The sequence below is a fragment of the Mobula hypostoma genome, chromosome X1, assembly GCF_963921235.1.
Source record: "Mobula hypostoma chromosome X1, sMobHyp1.1, whole genome shotgun sequence".
NCBI classification, from domain to species: domain Eukaryota; kingdom Metazoa; phylum Chordata; class Chondrichthyes; order Myliobatiformes; family Myliobatidae; genus Mobula; species Mobula hypostoma.
This window is the reverse complement of record NC_086128.1, coordinates 42,011,689-42,030,275: the sequence shown is the minus strand read 5'-3', so window position 1 is coordinate 42,030,275 and position 18,587 is coordinate 42,011,689. Positions and strand designations below refer to the sequence as shown.

Sequence of the window (18,587 nt, the reverse complement as noted above, 5' to 3'; positions counted from 1 at the left end):
CCTTTGACAAAGCCACGCTGACTATTCCTAATCATATTATGCCTCTCCAAATGTTCATAAATCCTGCCTCTCAGAATCTTCTCCATCAACTTACCAACCACTGAAGTAAGACTCACTGGTCTATAGTTTCCTGGGCTATCTCTACACCCTTTTTTGAATAAGGGAACAACATCTGGAACCCTCCAATCATCCAGAACTTCTCCCGTCCCCATTGATGATGCAAAGATCATCGCCAGAGGCTCAGCAATCTCCTCCCTCGCCTCCCACAGTAGCCTGAGGTGTATCTCATCCGGTCCTGGTGACTTATCCAACTTGATGCTTTCCAAAAGCTCCAGAACATTCTCTTTCTTAATGTATATATGCTCTAGCTTTTCAGTTCACTGTAAGTCATCTGCACAATCGCCAAGGTCCTTTTCCGTAGTGAATACTGAAGCACAGTATTCATTAAGTATCTCTGCTATCCCCTCCGGTTCCATACACACTTTTCCACCATCACACTTGATTGGTCCTATTCTCTCACATCTTATCCTCTTGCTCTTCACATACTTGTAGAATGCCTTGGGGTTTTCCTTAATCCTGCCACCAAGGCCTGGCACTCTAGGTAACCATTCCTACCCCTGAGCCATCCAAGTCTCTGTAATGGCCACAACATCATAGCTCCAAATACTGATCCACGCTGTAAGCTCATCCGCTTTGTTCATGATGCTTCTTGCATTAAAATGGACACATCTCAAACAATCAGCCTGACAGCCTGAAAGCTTCACTTGGCAGGAGCAAATCTCTTTTTGGTAGCTCATTGAGTAGCAAGCCATGAGATAATTCCACTGAGCCTAACAGGAAATATATCATTTGCTGCAGCCACAACTGTAGCTGCAAGCAAGGCCAGGGATGCATTACCTATGACTATTGAGGAGAAGACACTATGAATCTTCAAGCTCTGACTCTTTTCAGGCTGGAGGACATGCAGAAGTCTCTATGACTTTGCAGCAAAGGCGCACTTTCTGTGCATAATTGCACAAAAGGCCTGATATTCACAATTTTAATGCACGTGGCACTTAATGCTTGTGAGAAAATGGCTTTCTAATAACCTTGCACAAAACTTGTATGTATCCCTCCCAACCCTTCCATTCCCATACTGCAGTTGGGATTTCCATGTGCTTTTTAAAGTACGGAAGATCTGTTAAGCTATGCCATTGATTCTGTGTTTGCTCTGCATATTCCATCTTCAACTGAATTGTGTTTCATCTTCTAATAAACTGCTCTGAGAGGTAACTTCTTTCCTGCAATTTTTATTTTGTAGGCATATTGCATCTTCTGTGGATGCCTGCGGAAGTCTCTAAATGGGAGAGGATCCCAGAAGCAGTTATCACAGGAGTGCAAGAAGGTGCAGGAAGAGCAGCTGCTGTAGGGCCTCACTGACTGAGAGAATACAGAGAAGTCTGCTCTGCTCAGCTCCACCCAGACCCCAGATGTTGTGACTTCAGGGCTGGGGTGAGGTTGGGGGAGAAGGTGCCTGGAAATGCCCTGTGCCAACAGCCCCACATGAGATACTAAATCTATCCCCATCACCCTGCCAGTTTCCCAAATGCTCATTTCTATGTAAGAGGCGTCAATACCCCAAGGTGGTCCAATATTTTAGTTTCTAATTCAAACCCCTTATTGTGCCTTAAACTTCTCGATTTGCAGCAAGTGAGGACTATTCCACCCGATTGACTGCTTTGATCTGATGATGATTGTTGCTGGATTCCCTACAGAATGATGTGCCTGTTGGGTTTCCCAAGGGAAAATCCATGGCACACCAACGAACCTAATTAATCGTTGAATTTACTAAATCTCAGACAAATTTCTGAAGCAGCTTCAGCCTGCCTGGCACTTTAAATGCTGCAGTAGATTTAATCTTACAGGGTCAGGCTAATGTGCAGAAAGGAAACAGAGTGACAGCATGAATTAAATGGAAGAGGATAAGATCAGCTCAGATGTTTCTGCAGCAGGCTGCACAAATTGAATGCTTTACTCCACATGCTTTTACCACCTGCATACTTCTAGAATATGTTAAAATGCAGTTTGAGTTTTGCAACTATTATCATCTTAAATTAGAGGGGTGGGTGTGGGTGTGTGGGATGGATGTTGGTATTGTGTTAGTTATTGGCATTGATGTAAAAATAGTGAGAGTTGGAAGGGAAAAATAAACAAAAATAAGGAAAGAATGGGATAAAAATCAGAAAATGATGGAAACCATTAGCAGGAAAGGCAATGTCTGTGAAGAAACAGAACTAATATCTCAAGCTGATAACTCTTCTTCCAAATTAAAACAAAGGTAAAATTGTGCCATCTTGCAATTAGCCAAATTGAATTCGAGTTGCTATAATTGGAAAGAATGATTCTGCTGCTTCAGATCATTAATTCTTTGGAACACTGAATCACATGACAGCCTATGCAGTTAAATTAAAATAGTTGGGAAAACAATGACTTGTATCAGTAACAATATTGTCAAAATAGCTCCACTTAGTACTTTGCAAATCAGTTACATTCTGTTTTTGAAAATAAAAAGTAATGAAAAGAAAGTGTATCTATTTCCTAAACAAAATCTTTCACTGTCATTAACACATTGCTAAAAAATGTTATGGGCATTCCATTCTCCCAGTTCTTCCAGGTCTGTTACGTTTTTTCTGATGAAGAAATCTTCCGCACTGGTGCATCCAAAATGTCTTATTTTCTCCTTAAGTATGTCCACTCCTCTACCACAGTTAACAAGGCTATCATCATCATCCATGGTTCTGTTCTTTGTTCTCTTCTCCCACTCAAGACAAGGATAAGGTTCCCCTTGTTCTCACCATAAGGTCATAAGACCATAAAACATAGGAGTAGAATTTGGCTATTTGGCCCATCGAGTCTGCCCCACGATTTCCTCATGGCCGATCCATCTCTCTCTCAACCATATTCTCCTGCCTTCTTCCCATAACTTTTTACACCCTATCTAATCAAGTACCTATCATAACCTACCTGCCTGCCTTAAATGCACCCAATGACCTGGCCTCCACAGCCACATATGGCAATGAATTCCACAGATCCACCAGTCACTGGCTGAAGAAACTTCTCCTCATCTCTCTTCTAAATGGGTGTACCTCTATTCTGAGGTTATGCCCTCTGGTTCTAGACTCCCCCTTTCAGCATCGTCTCCACATCCACTCTATCTCGGCCTTTCACCATTCAACAGATTTCAATGAGATTTCCCCTCATTCTTCAAATACAGGCCCAGAGCTATCAAACGCTCCTCATATGATAAGCTTTTCAATCACTTAATCATTTTCATGAACAACCTTTGAACTCTCTCAAATATCAGCAGATCTTTTCTTAAATAAGTGGCCCAAACTGCTCACAATACTCAAAGTGAGGCCTCAACAGTGCCTTATAAAGCTTCAACGTTACATCCTTGCCTTTATATTCTAGCCCTCTCAAAATGAATGCAAACCTTGTATTTGCCTTCCTTACCACCGTCTCAAACTGCAAATTGATCTTTAGGGAATCCTGCACGAGGACTTCCGAGTCCCTTTGCACCTTGGATTTTAGAATGTTCTCCACATTTAGAAGATAGTCTATGCTTTTATTCCTTCTGAAAAACTGCATGACCATACACTTCCTGCCATCTGCCACTTCTTTGCCTATTCTCTGAATCTGTCCAAGTCCTTCTGCAGCCTCCCTACTTCCTCAACACTACCTGCCCATCCACCTATCTTGGTATCGTCTACAAACTTGGCCACAAAGCCAGCAATTCTATCATCCAAATCAATGACATTAACATAAAAAGAAATGGTTCCCACACCGAGCCCTCAGAACCGCTAGACACCATCAGCCAATCAAAAACAGCTCCCTTTATTCCCACCCTTTGCCTCCTGCCAATCAGCCAATGGTCAATCTATGCTCGTATCTTTCCTGTAATACCGTAGGCTTTTGACTTGTTAAGCAGCCTCATGTGCGGCACCTTGTCAAAGGTCTACTGAAAATCCAAGTACACAACATTGATCAATTCTCCTTTGTTTATCCTGCTTCATATTTCCTCAAATAATTTTAACAGATTTGTCAGACAAGATTTTCCTTGAAGTAAACCTTGCTGACTTTGGACTATTTTATCGCATGCCTCTGAGTACTCCAAAACCACATCCTTAACAATCACCTCCACCATTTTCCTAACCACTGAGGTCAGACTAACTGGCCTAAAACTTCCTTTTTTTCTGTCTTCCTCCCTTCTTGAAGAGTGGAGTGACATTTGCAAATTTGTAGTCTTCTGGAACCACTCCAGAATCCAGTGATTATTGAAAGTCATTACTAGTGCCTCCACAATCTCTTCATCAACCTCTTTCAGAACCCTGGGGTGTAGTCCATCTGGTTCAGGCGACGAAACCACCTTCAGACATTTTGGTTTTCCAAGCACCTTCTCCCTAGTAATAGCAACTGCACTCACTTCTGCCACCGGACAATCTTGAACTTCTGACATACTGCTTGTGTCTTCCTCAGTGAAGACTGATGCAAAATGCTTATTTAGTTCATCCACAATTTCCTTGTCCACGATTTTGTCCTCTCCAGCATTTTTTTCCAGTGGTTCAATATCTACTCTCACCTCTCTTTTACTCTTTATATATCTGAAAAAAAAACTTCTGGTGTCCTCTTCAATATTGTTGGCTAGCTTACCTTCATATTTCATCATTTCCCCCCATGGCTTTTTTCATTGCCTTAAGTTGATTTTTAAAAGTTTCCCAATACTCTAACTTCTCACTAACCTTTGCTCTATTATATGCCCTCTCTTGTGGTTTTATGTTAGCTTTGACTTCCCTTGTCAGTCAAGGTTGCATCATCCTGCATTTAGAATACTTCTTCTTCTTTGGGATATATCTATCCTGCACCTTCCGAATTGCTCCCGGAAACTCCAGCCACTGCTGTCCCTGCTAGCGTCCTCTTCCAATCAGCTTTGTCCAGCTCCTCTCTCATACCTCTGTAATTCCCTTTTACTCCACTGTAATACTGACAGATCTGACTTTAGCGTCTCCTTCTCAAATTCCAGGGTGAATTCTATCATATTATGATCACTGCCTCCTAAGGTTTCCTTTATCTTAAGCTCCCTGATCAAATCCGGTTCATTATACAACACCCAATCCAGAATAGCTGATCCTCTAGTGGGCTCAACAACAAGCTGCTCTAAAAAACCATCTTGTGGGCATTCAACAAATTCTCTTTCTTGGGATCCAAAATCAGCACCAATCTGATTTTCCCAATCTATTTGCATATTGAAATCTCTCATGAATACTGTAACATTGACCTTTTGACATGCCTTTTCTATCTCCCATTGTAATTTGTAGCCCAGATCCTGGCTACTGTTCGGAGGCCTATATGTAATGCCCATCAGGGTCTTTTTACCCTTGCTGTTTCTTAACACTAGCCACAAGGGTTCTACATCTTCCAAACCTATGTTACCTCTTTGTAAGGATTTGATTGTCTTTTTTTTCAACAGAGTCACACCACCCCCTCTGCCTACCTGCCTGTCCTTTTGATACAATGTGTATCATTGGATGCTAAGCTCCCAACCATGATCTTCTTTCAGCCACGCCTCAGTGATGCCACATTGTTACACCTGCCCATCTCTAGCTGCACTATAAGGTCATCTACCTTGTTCATATACTGCTTGCATTCGAATATACCATCTTCAGTCCTGTATCCGTCACCCTTTTTGATTTTGTCCTCCTTTTACACTGCAACTTATCCCTCTGACTGCAATTTTGCCTTTTCATCTGCCTGCCCTTCCTGCCAGTCTCACTACCAACAGTCCTATCCTCAGCCCTATCACTCTGATTCCCATCCCCTTGCCAAATTAGTTTAAACCCTCCCCAACAGCTCTAGCAAACCTGCCTGCAAAGATATTGGTCCCTCTTTGGTTCAGGTGTAACCGGTCCCTTTTGTACAGATCATACCTTCCCCAGAAGAGATCCCAATGATCCAGAAATCTGAAATCCTTCTCCCTGCACCAGTTTCTCAACCTCACATTCATCTGCCAAATCATCCTATTCTTACCCTCTCTGATGCGTGGCACAGGCAGCAATCCAGAGGTTACCACTCTGGAGATCCTGCTTTTCAGCTTTCTTCCTAGCTCCCTAAGTCCTCTCTTCAGGACCTCCTCACCTTTCCTACCTATGTCATTGGTGCCAATATGTACCAAGACTTCTGGCTGCTCCCCCTCCCCCTTTAGAATGTTGTGGACCTAACCTGAGACGTCCCTGACTCTAGCACCTCGGAGGCAACATACCATCTGGGTATCTCTATCGCGTCCACATTGAGTCATGTCTACTCCTCGAACTATGGAATCCCCGATCAGTACTTCAATCCTCTTTTTCTCCCTTCCCTTCCAAGCCACAGCGCTAGACTCAGTGTGAGAGACTACATTGCTGTGGCTCCCCCCCCCCCACCCCTCCCAGGTTGTCCTCTCAACAGTATCCAAATGGTATACTTATTATTTAGGGGAATGGCAGCAGAGGTACTCTACTGGCTGCTCATTTCCCTTCCCTCTCCTGACAGTTACCCATTTTAACTACCTCATGTAACTTAGGGCTGACTACCTCCTTGTAGCATCTCTTCAGTTTCCTGCATGAGCCGAAGGTCATCAAGCTGCAGCTCCAGTTCCTTACTATTTACTCTGAGGAGCTGCAGCTCGATGCATCTGGTGCAGATGCAGATGTGGCTATCCTGGAGGTTGATATCTCCCAGAATTTCCATATCTCACACAAAGAGCACAACACAGTCCTGAGAGGCATTCTCCTTGTTCTAACTATGTACTAACAGACAAAGAATGAAGAATAAATAAGAAGAAACTTACCAGATATGTACCTTGCCCAAGGTTGAGGAGCTAAAGCCTCCCCACTCTAACACAGGCCCACTCACACAATGGCCACTCCGTTTGTCCCTGCTTTATTTATATTTGCTTTTGCTACAGTGTGAGGCCTCCTGCACTGATTTGACTGTGACTGTGCTGCCAAAATCCCGTGAAAGCTGCAATAATTAATGGGTCACCCTCCGTAATTTCTGCCACTTTAACGAGATGCCACCACCAGATCTATGGTCATCTCTTCATTCAGCATTCAAATGGACATCTCCTTGCCTCACCTTTCCACCTCAAACAGCATTTGCTCCCTTCCTCATGGCACTATCCCATACAAATGCAGATCATTGTATTATAAAATGGCATTCTAATCAGGATTGTGTACAACTAGAGGTGAGCAATGTTGGTCTTTCACCCCACAATCATTTGTGAATTTATGATATCTGGGGAAAATTTAATCTACAAACTTTGTAATTTGGCAAGGGGATTGGAACCAGAGTGACAGACTGAGGATGGGGCAGTCGGTATATAACTAGATGCAGTGTGTAGTGAGATTGTGAGGAAAGACAGGCACATGATAGGACAAAATTGTAGTCAGTTGCATGTGTTAAAGTGTACAACATTATATTGAAAGGATAGGCAGGTCATCAGAAGGGGTGGGGTGGCTCTATTGAGAAAAATGAAATCAAATCCTCTGAAAGAGGTGACATAGGATCAGAAGACATATAATCCTTGTGGGTAGAGTTAAGAGACTGCAAGGGTAAAAGGACTCTGATGGGAGTTATATACAGACCTTTAAACAGTAGCCAGGATGTGGGCTACAAATTACAATGGGACATAGATAAGTCATGGGGGGATTTCAATGTGCAGGTAGATTGGAAAAATTAGGTAGGTGCTGGATTCCAAGAGAGGGAATTTTCAGAGTGCCTACAGGACGGATTTTTTGAGTAGCATATGGTTGAGTCCACTCGGGGAACAATAATTCTGGATTGGGTGTTATGTCATGACCTAGACTTAATTAGTGAGCTTAAGGTAAAGGAACCCTAAGGACAGAGTGATCATAAATTGATAGAATTCACCCTGCAGTTTTAGAAGGAGAAGCTAAAATTAGATGTATCAGTATTACAGTGGAGTAAAGGGAATTACAGAGGCATAAGAAAGGAGCTGGTCAAGGTGGATTGGAAGGGAACACTAGCAGGAGTGATGCCAGAAGGACAATGGCTGGAGTTTCTGGGATCAATTTGGAAGGACTGCAATGATACTGAAAGATACTGATCAACTGGCTAGTGTGTTCATCAATATCAGTACCCACCTGCTTCACGCAGGCTTCAATTATACCGGTGCCCAAGAAGAGCATGGTGACCTGCCTCAATGACTATTGTCCAGTTGCACTCACATCCACAGTGATGAAGTGCTTTGAGAGGTTGGTGATGAAACACATCAACTCCTGCCTGAGAAGCAACTTAGATCAGCTCCATTTTGCCTACTGGGGCAATGGCTCCACATCAGATGCCATTTCATTGGCTCTTCACTTAATCCTGGAACATCTGGACAACAAAGATGCATACATCAGGATGCTCTTTATTGACAGCAGCTCAACATTCCATACCATCATCCGCTCAAAGCTAATTAACAAGCTCCAAGACCTTGGCCTCAATACCTCCATGTGCAATTGGATCCTGGATTTCCTCACTGGCAGTCCCTAGTTAGTTCAGATTGGCAATAACATCTCCTCCACAATATCCATCAGCACAGGTACACCACAAAGCTGTTTGCTTAGCCCCCTGCTCTACTCACTTTACACTTATGACTATGTGGCTAAGCACAGTTCCAATGCCATAGTCAAGTTTGCTGACAAGACCACTGTCGTAGGCCGAACTAAAGGCGGTAACGAATCAGCATACAGGAGGGAGATTGAAAACCTGGCTGAGTCGTGTCATATCAACAACCTCTCACTCAATGTCAGCAAAACCAAGGAGCCGATTATAGACTTCAGGAGAAGAAAACCAGAGGTCCATGAGCCAGTCCTCGTCAGAGGATGAGAAGTGGAGAGGGTTAGCAACTTTAAATTCCTGTATGTAATAATTTCAGAGGACCTGTCCTGGGCCCTGCACATAAGTGCAGTTACGAAGGAAGCATGACAGTGTCTTTACTTCCTTAAGAGTTTGTGGCAATTTGGCTTGACATCTAAAACTTTGACAAACTTCTATAGATGTGTATTGGAGAGTACATTGACCAGCTGCATCACAGTCTGGTATGGAAACACCAATGCCCTTGAATGGAAAATCCTACAAAAAGTGGTGGATACATCATGGATAATGCCCTCCAACTGCTGAGCACACCTACATGAAATGCTATTGCAGGAAAGCAGCATCCTTCATCAGGAACCTCCACCACCCAGGACATGCTCTCTTCTTGCTGTTGTCATCAGGAAGAAGGTACAAGAGCCTCAGAACTCACACCACTAGGATCAGGAAAAGTTATTACCCCTCAACCATCAGTCTCTTAAACCAAAGGGAATAACTTCACTCAACTTCACTTGCTCCCATCATTGAAATGTTCTCACAGCCAATGGGCTCACTTTTACGGACTCTTCATCTCATGCTCTAATTATTTATTACCTATTTATTATTATTATTATTTCCTGTTTTTGTATTTGCAAAGTTTGCTTTCTTCTGCACCTTGGTTGAACACCCTAGTTGGGTGATCTTTCATTGATTCTGTTATGTTCATTATTCTATAGATTTATTGAGTATGCCCACAGGAAAATGAATCTCAGGGTTGTATGTGGTGACATATATGTGCTTAGATAATAAAATTTACTTTCAACTTTGATACATCCCAAAGATGATGAAGTATTCTAAAGGGAGGATGAGGCAACCATGGCTGAGACGGGAAGTTAAAGACAGCATAAAAGTAAAACAGAAGGGATGTAATATAGCAAAAGATTGAGGGAAGATAGAGAAGTTTTTAAAAACCTACAGAAGGCACCAAAAAAAGTCATAAAGAAAGAAAAGATGATATATGAAGGTGAGCTGGCCAATAATATAAAAGAGGATACAAAAACTTCTTTTGTTATATAAAGTATGAAACAGAGATGGGAATGGATATTGGACCATTGGAAAATGACGCTGGAGAGGTAGTTAATGGGAGGACAAAGAAATAGCGGATGAACTTAATAAATATTTTGTGTCACTAACAGAATGCCAGAAATGCGAGAGCTTCGGGGCGGGGGGTGCAGAATTGAGTGTTGTTACTGTTACTGAGGAGAAGGTGCTTGGGAAGCTGAAAAGTCAAGCTAACTGACCGATAATCTCCTTTCTTCTTCTGCTTTCACTTCTAAAAGAGTGGAGTGACATTTGAAATCTTACAGTCTTCCGAAGCCATTCCAGAATTTAGTGATTATTGAAAGATCAGTACTAATGCCTCCACCATCTCTTCAGCTAGTTCTTTCAAACCCTGGGGTGTAGTCCATCTGGTCTGACTTCACACCTTCTCTTTAGTAATAGCAACAACACTCACTTCTGTCCCCTGACACTCTTGATGTTCTGGCATTCTGCTAGTGTCCTGCACAGTGAAGGCTAATGCAAGATACTTATTGAGTTCTTCTGCCAGTTTTTTGTCCCCCATTAGTCGCTCCAGCATCATTTTCCAGTGGTCCGATATCAATTTTTGCCTCTCATCTTGTGGGCTCAAACAAAAGCTGCTCTAAAAAGCCATCTAGTAGCCATTCTACAAATTCCCTCTCTTGAGATCCAGCACCAAGCTGATCTTCCCAAACTACTTGCTTATTGAAATCCCCCATGACTATTGTAACTTTGCCCTTTTTACACACCCTTTTTTTTTACCCATTGTAATTTGCAGCCCATATCCTGGCTACTGTTTAGAGGCCTGTATACAACTCCCATCAGAGTCTTTTTACCCTTGCAGTTTCTTAACTCTATCCACAAGGATTCTACATCTTTCAATCCTATGTCAGTTCTTTGTAAGGATCTGATTTTATTTTTTTACCAACAGTGCCACCCCATCCCCTCTGGCAACCTGCTAATCCATTTGATACTTTGTGTAGACTTGGATGTTAACCTCCCAACTATGACCTTCTTTCAGCCACGAATCAGTTATGCCACAACGTTATACCTGATGTTTTCTGTTTCTTCTTGGTAGAGAAGCCAAGAATATTCTCACAGGTTCAAACTTAAATTTGAATCAAATTTAAGTTGTGCTGTGATGGTGAGAGAGACTGGAATCTGACCATTCTCCATATAAAATGCCAACACATAAACAATGAGAAAGTTAAATTGTGATAGAGACAAATTTAATTTAGTCAATAGAGAATGGATTTCAATACTTTGATGACTGATGATCTCAGGTAAATGAAAAAATACCACAAACTACACCTTCAAATTTGAGAAACATCAGAATTTAAAATAGTTTCCTTTGGTATACCATATCTTCAGAACACAGAGGGTTAGTTTTCATTTCATTTTGTACTGATTGCTACTATACAATCTGAGTGCGTCAATTATACAATAAAACAGAAATGACTGTGTTGATATATCTAGTACACAAAACAACTATCTATTACAGAGGCTCGTTAGATTTATGCTCAGTTAGTTTCAGTGGTGTTGCAATCTTCTAAACTTACAATTGAATGAAAAAGCACATCTTTCCCTCCCCCCACTTTCTGCTGGGATCACTCCCTACGCGACTCCCTTGTCCATTCGTTCCTCCCCACTGATCTCCCTCTTGGCACTTATCCTTGCAAACAGAACAAGTGCTACACCTCCTCCTTCACTACTATTCAGGGCCCCAAACACTCCTTCCAGGTGAGGTGACACTTTATCTGTGAGTCTGTTGGGTCATAGACAGTGTCCGGTGTTCTCAGTGTGGTCTCTTGTATATCGGTGAGACTCAGCATAGATTGGGAGACCACTTTGCTGAGCACCTTTGCTCCATCTGCCACAAAAAGCAGGATTTCTCGGTGGCCACCCATTTCAAATCTACTTCCCATTCCCATTGCGACATATTAGTCCATGGCCTCCTCTACTGCCGCGATGGGTCCACACTGAGGTTGGGGGAGCAACACCTTATATTCTGTCTGGATAGCCTCCAACCTGATGGCATGTATGAATTTCCGATTATTACCCACAACCCCCTCTACATCACTGTTTTCCACTCCTGTTTCTCTTTCACCTTATCTCCTTACTTGCCTATCACCTTCCACTGGTGCTCCTCCTCCTTCCCTTTCTTCCATGATCTTCTGTCCTCACTTATCAGATTCCCCCTTTTCCAGCCCTTTATCTCTTTCACCAATCAACTTCTCAGCTCATTACTTCACCTTCTCCCTCTCTCCCAGTTTCACCTATCACCTGCCAGCTTGTACTTCTTCCTCCCCTCCGCCCACATTCTTATTCTTCCCCTTTCCTCTCCGGTCCTCATGAAGGGTCTTGGCCCGAAACATCGACTGTTTACTCCCATTCATTGATGCTGCCTGACTGGTTGAGCTCCTCCTGTTCACTGTGTGCATTCCTCTAATTTCCAGCATCTGCAGTACTTGCTGTGTCTATGAAAAACTCAGTTATCTTTACTGCTTGTGATTGGTCGAATCTGTGGTCAAACTAACTACCCGAATTGACTGCTGGGTGGCTAGTTAAATGATGGACTGGAGGTAACATCGTGCTTGTGAAGCTAAATGTCCTGTGAGAGCTGTATGATCTGATGTCTTTAGGAAGGGGGGTTGTTAATATAGTTGCATAAAATCATACAAATATGAGCAACAAGCTATATAATTAGGGGATTGGCAGCAATTGAAATTACCTTCATAAAAATATAGCTTGATGCTATTTTTTGGCATTGAAAGGACTCATTTTCAAAACAAAGTATTAGCCAATGAGTGCCTTTCCAGACATTAAAGCCATTTTATTGCAGCATTATATTAAGAGCTCCCTAGGTAATCACACATACATACACTTTAATTCAAGTAAACAACTATTTCAGTTTTGTTGAAAGGAGTTATTGATTTCAGAACACATTTTAGAGGCATAACATTAAATAGTGCAAAATACTGACTATTTTTAAGGTGATGGTTATTCTTCTGTTTTTAATCTGTCATGGGCATTGATTGCTGGCAGCAACTGAAGTTGCATCTATCCACACTGCAATAAATTGCTGAATTTTCCAGCTCGTATGGTGGCTCTGTCAAAATGATCGGAGATGTTTCTTATTAATGTGTGTTCCCAAATGTTTAATGGCTAAACCAGCAGAAAGACACTGTGGCACTTTGTTAAGATTTAATCTAGAGTTTGAAGCACATTTGTCCAACATTTCTATCCTGTGTTGTGGTTAGAAGAAAGGGTCCTGATGTAAGTTAACAGAACCACAGAATCTTCATTTTCACAGCACCTTATCAAGTCTCCAGGATATCTTAAACCATTTTGAAGTAAACAAACCCAGTGAAATATTTTTAAAAGGTAGTTATGGCTGTAACTGTAGTGAGAAATTTCCACTTAACATGACCCCACTAACACAGTAATCTGATTTATTGATTTTGAGATAAATATTGGTAAGAATGTTTGGAATGATTTGGCAGGGTGCTCACTATTCATAGATGGTTTGTAATTGCAATTTGCCCGCCAAATTCCTGATGGTGATGGGTAGGTTCAGCCTTTAGTAGGCTCCGTACCAGTTGTCGATGATTGTCTCACATGGGAGGTTATGAAACTGACTCCCACATACACTAATGATGTACCATGCTTGTTTCTCCCAGGTGGTTGAACTATAACCTTTTGTTGGGGGAGGAGAGTATCTCAATACTAATTCTTTGTCTCAAATAAGGACACCAAGGTCTTACATTTCAGTCATCTGGGATAAAGGAAATATTCAACAAACTATAGTACTGTGCAAAAGTCTTAGGCACATCTATATAGCTAGGGCGCCTAAGACTTTTTCAAAGTACTGTAATAATTTTATGTATTGCACTGCACTGCTGCCACATATACAAAAAACAAATTTCATGACATGTGTGAGTGATGATTTTGATATGGGTCTCTATTGTGGTCTGAGAGTGGGAAGGGGACAGGGAGAGGGAAATCATAGTTGGGAAAAGGGGAAGGGAGAGTTGGACAGTGCTTCACCCTGGATCCTGACCCGGATCTGGGCCGGACCCTCCAAATATCCGGACCTGCCTCTCGGTTTTTTTGCACTACCTTACTTTCCATTTTTCTATTTTCTATTTATGATTTATAATTTAAATTTTTAATATTTACTACTTTTTACTATTTTAAATATTTTAAATATTTAATATTTGTAATCCAGGGAGTGGAAAGTGCAGAATTAAATATCGCTGTGATGATTGTACGTTCTAGTATCAATTGTTTGGCGACAATAAAATATAAAGTAAAGTCTTGTGTAACTGGATCCTGGACTTCCTGTCAGATCGCTGGCAGGTGGTAAGAGTGGGCTCCCTCACCTCTGCCCCTCTGACCAGCAACACAGGTGCCCCTCAGGGCCGTGTACTAAGCCTCCTCCTTTACTCTCCGCATACCCATGACTATGACTACCCAAGAATAGATGGAGAAGTGAGTCAGTTTACGAAAATCAAGAGAGGCGTTAGACTAGGGTGTGTTTTCTCCCCTGATTTGTTTAATGTGTACAGTGAAACAATGTTACAAAAAATAAGAGACATCTTGGGAATCAAAGTTAGCGGTGAAAACATTAATAATTTCAGATATGCGGCTGACACTGTGTTAATTGCAAGTACGGAGGAAGAACTACAAAACTTAATTGATACAGTTGTTGAAGAAGATGCAAAAATGGGTCTATTTATCAATTGTAAAAAGACAGAATGTATGGTGATATCCAAAAAGAAGGAGAATCCTATCTGCAGGTTGAAAATAAATGGGGAAGACATAAAACAAGTACAGAACTTTTGCTACTTAGGAAGCTGGGTGACATCAGATGGCAGGTGCGACTTGGACATCAAAAGAAGAATAGGGATGGCAAAAGACACCTTTACGAGAATGAAGAGTATACGGACCAACACTAAACTAGGCATGACAACCCACCTCAGAGTACTGAAATATTACGTTTATCCAGTTATGTTATATGAATTAGAATGTTAGACAATATCTAGTAACATGAGGAAATGAGTTGAAGCAGCAGTGATGTGATTTTTGAGGAGGATGCAAAGAATATCATGGACAAAATGAATATCTAATGAGTGTGTCATGAACAGAGCAAACATAAAGAGAAATAATGTATGAGATCATGAAAAGGCAATGTAACTTCATTGGACATGTGATTAGGAAAAAGGAGTTTGAATGCACGGTAATTATGGGAAAGATTGAAGGGAAGAAAGCAAAAGGAAGGCAAAGACAAATGATGATGGAGACAGCAGCCAGCGAATTGGAAATGAATACCAATGAATTGATCCACTTGACCCAAGACAGGAGTGTGTGGGCCATGGCAGTCAAAGCTCAAACTGGGCATGACTGTGTTGCCATCCACAGCTCCAACCTGCTAAGTACATTTGCTGATGACACTACACTGATTGGCCTAATCTCAAATAATAATGAGGCAGCCTACAGAGAAGAAGTCATCACCCTGATATAGTGGTGTCAAGGAAACAACCTCTTCCTCAATGTCACAAGAACAAAGGAGCTGGTTGTGGACTACAGGAGGAATGGAGACAGGCTTGCCCCTATTAACATCAATGGATCTGGGGTTGAGAGGGTGAACAGCTTTAGATTCCTCGGCATTCACATCACTGAGGATCTCACGCGGTCTGTATATACCAGTTGTGTGGTGAAAAAGGCACAACAGTGCCTCTTTCACCTCAGATGGTTGAAGAAGTTTGGTATGTGTCCCAAAATCCTAAGAACTTTCTATAGGGGCACATTTGAGAGTATCCTGACTGGCTGCATCACTGCCTGGTATGGGAACTGTACTTTCTTCAATCGCAGGACTCTGCAGAGAGTGGTGTGGACAGCCCAGCGCATCTATAGATGTGAACTTCCCGCTATTCAGGACATTTACAAAGACAGGTGTGTAAAAAGGGCCTGAAGGATCATTGGGGACCCGAGTCACACCAACCACAAACTGTTCCAGCTGCTACCATCCAGGAAATGATACGGCAGCATAAAAGCCAGGACCAACAGGCTCCGGGACAGCTTCTTCCACCAGGCCATCAGACTGATTAACTCATGCTGACGCAACTGTATTTCTATGTTATATTGCCTGTCCTGTTGTATATACTGTTCATTATAAATTACTATAAATTGTATATTGCACATTTGAACGGTGACGTAACGTAAAGATTTTTACTCCTCATGTATACGAAGGATGCAAGTAATAAAGTCAATTCAATTCAACTCAATGATCTTTGTGGCTGAAAGATCCAGCAGAGCCTGGAGCACTGCCTGCTAATCCAATGGCTGGGGGTTTAAGCTCCCAGTGATGTGACAAGGGATCTGATTCATCAGTGGGTGGAAGATCAACAGTCTGTTGATCACTGAAGGTGTTTGTTAATTTCTGAGCAGATACAAGGTCTCAGTGGCTACTCCGGTGACAAGTCTGCAGTGTAGGTGAGCCAGCTCCAGAGCTTTTCCTCAAAGGGCAATACTACCCTCCCCGCACCCCCCCCCCCCCACCAGCTACGTAGCATTCCCTCAGTGCAACACCGGAGCATCAGCTTAGACTTCCGTAATTCATGTTTTTTGAAAGGTTTGAACCAGAATATTATGACTTAGGTGTGTAATCACTCGAGCTAGAGTTGACTCTGAATTCCAGTTGCCATTGCTACGTAAATAAACAAGGATGCCAATTTCACACACCAAACGATGCCATAGAGAACTAATTGGAAGGATTTATTTTACTGGTTTTGCTGACTGAGGTAAATATTTGGTCCATAATCCTTGCTGCTGGTATTGAACTAGTACAAAGAAATCCCTTTTTCTGCTAGGCCAGGTGGACATGAGTTCAGGTTTGCATTTCATATGCACAGAGTTCTAAGTAGGACTCTGAGAAGGGATGGGGTCTTTAGTTCTGTCCAGGAGTCAGAAAGTTGAGCATACGTAACTATGGTGGTGGAGTGGAGGGGAAGCAGTGGGAGGAGGGTGAAGTGGAATCTGGAAGTTGAGATGGATTTGTGGTTGGGAATGTTATCTGGGGAAGTGATACATTAGTGAGGCTCTTCTGACTCAAGGAACTGCCGTTTGAGCTCAGCTTTGGGTATTCCTTCCTATTTACCACCTCGAGAACTGATGACGCAAGTATAATATGACACTGTAAACCCGATGTAATTTTGGAGAAGTAAGTCGAGTCCCTGAGATTGTAAATGTTTGGTGATGGTAAATTGGTTTATTATTGTCACATGTACTGAGGTGCAGTGAAAAGGTTGGAATCGGAATTGGAATTGGCTTATTATTGTCACATACTCTCATTAAATACTTTTATGATACAGCTATGTAGATTTTTGCATAGCAGAGGAATTAAGGGTTATAGGGAAAAGGCAGGGAAGTGGAGCTGAGTCCACGGCAAGATCAGCCATGATCTTATTGAATGTCAGAGTAAACTTGATAGACTAGTTCTTATGTACCAAGATACAATGAAAAGCTTATCTTGGATACTATTCGAGCAGATCAAGTCATTACACAGTGCATAGAAATACAACAACATAAAACAATAACAGAATGCAGAATCTGCAAGATCATAACGAGGTAGATTGTCAGGTCAAGAGCTCATCTTATCACACTAGACAACCATTCTATAGTCTTGCATACTGTTCATACAGATCATTACAACAAGGTAAAACAATTACAAATGCAGAATAAAGTGTTCAGGTTGCAGAGAAAGTGTGAAGCAGATTGACAATAATGTGCAAGGTCATAATGACATAGATTAAGGTTAAGAGTCCATGGATTGAAGGTGGACGTGTCATCAATAAACAGTAGTCTAACAGAGGTACCTTTACTGTCTCGACGCTTCAGCAATGAGTGAAAGCTAGGAAGAAGGCGTCTGCTCTAGACCTGTTTCGGTGGTAGGTGTGTCGCAGTGGGATGATGTTGTTTTGGAGGCTGGAGTTTAATGCTTGCCATGACCAGCCTCTTGAAGCACTTCACGATGATGGATGTCGGAGGCACTGGGTGGTGGTCATTAAGGAATTATTACCTTGTATTTCTTAGATATCAGAGTGATAGTGATCTTCTTACAGGAGGTAGAAGCTTCAGATTGAAGCAGGCAGAGGTTAAAAATATCTGCAAATAACCTTGTCAACTGGTCTGCACGGGAAATAGGGACACAGCCAGGGCCACCACCCAGACCTCTCTGGAACACTGATCTTACGTCCACAATGGTGCACTGGAAGCTGCCTGTGTGGGTGGTGGCATAACAGTCCTTTGCTGTTCAAAGTATGGGAATATCTGATCTGTGGTGGATGCACTGTTGCACATCATATTGTAGATCCTTGTAGATCCTTGCAGCAAATGTATCTCCTCTGGCAATCTGATCCTGCTTTCTCAGCCATTTTGAACTCTCTTCTTGCCCCTGGTCTTTCATGCACCCAAATTCCCCTGTCAAATTAATGGAATTGTGAAGTTGAGAAGAGGTTGTATGGCCCATTAGCACTTTGAGGGGCCTATCTAATTAATACAGTTATAGAGCCAAGGCAGTTTCTGGGAGTCTTTTGGACTGATGAACTGAGTGCAATTCATCGAATATACTGTAC

The 18,587-nt window shown here is 42.1% G+C and overlaps 1 long non-coding RNA gene across 4 annotated transcripts in view; it reads left to right on the top strand.

Moving 5' to 3' along the window:
• The window catches only part of LOC134340545 (uncharacterized), a 56,285-nt gene extending 39,799 nt beyond the window's left edge, over window positions 1-16,486 (top strand). For all 4 annotated transcript variants that reach the window (XR_010016580.1, XR_010016582.1, XR_010016579.1 and 1 more), the window contains one exon: window positions 1,301-16,486. This is a non-coding gene — a long non-coding RNA (uncharacterized LOC134340545). The remainder of the gene's footprint in view (window positions 1-1,300) is intronic.
• The last annotated feature ends 2,101 nt before the right edge of the window (window positions 16,487-18,587 follow it).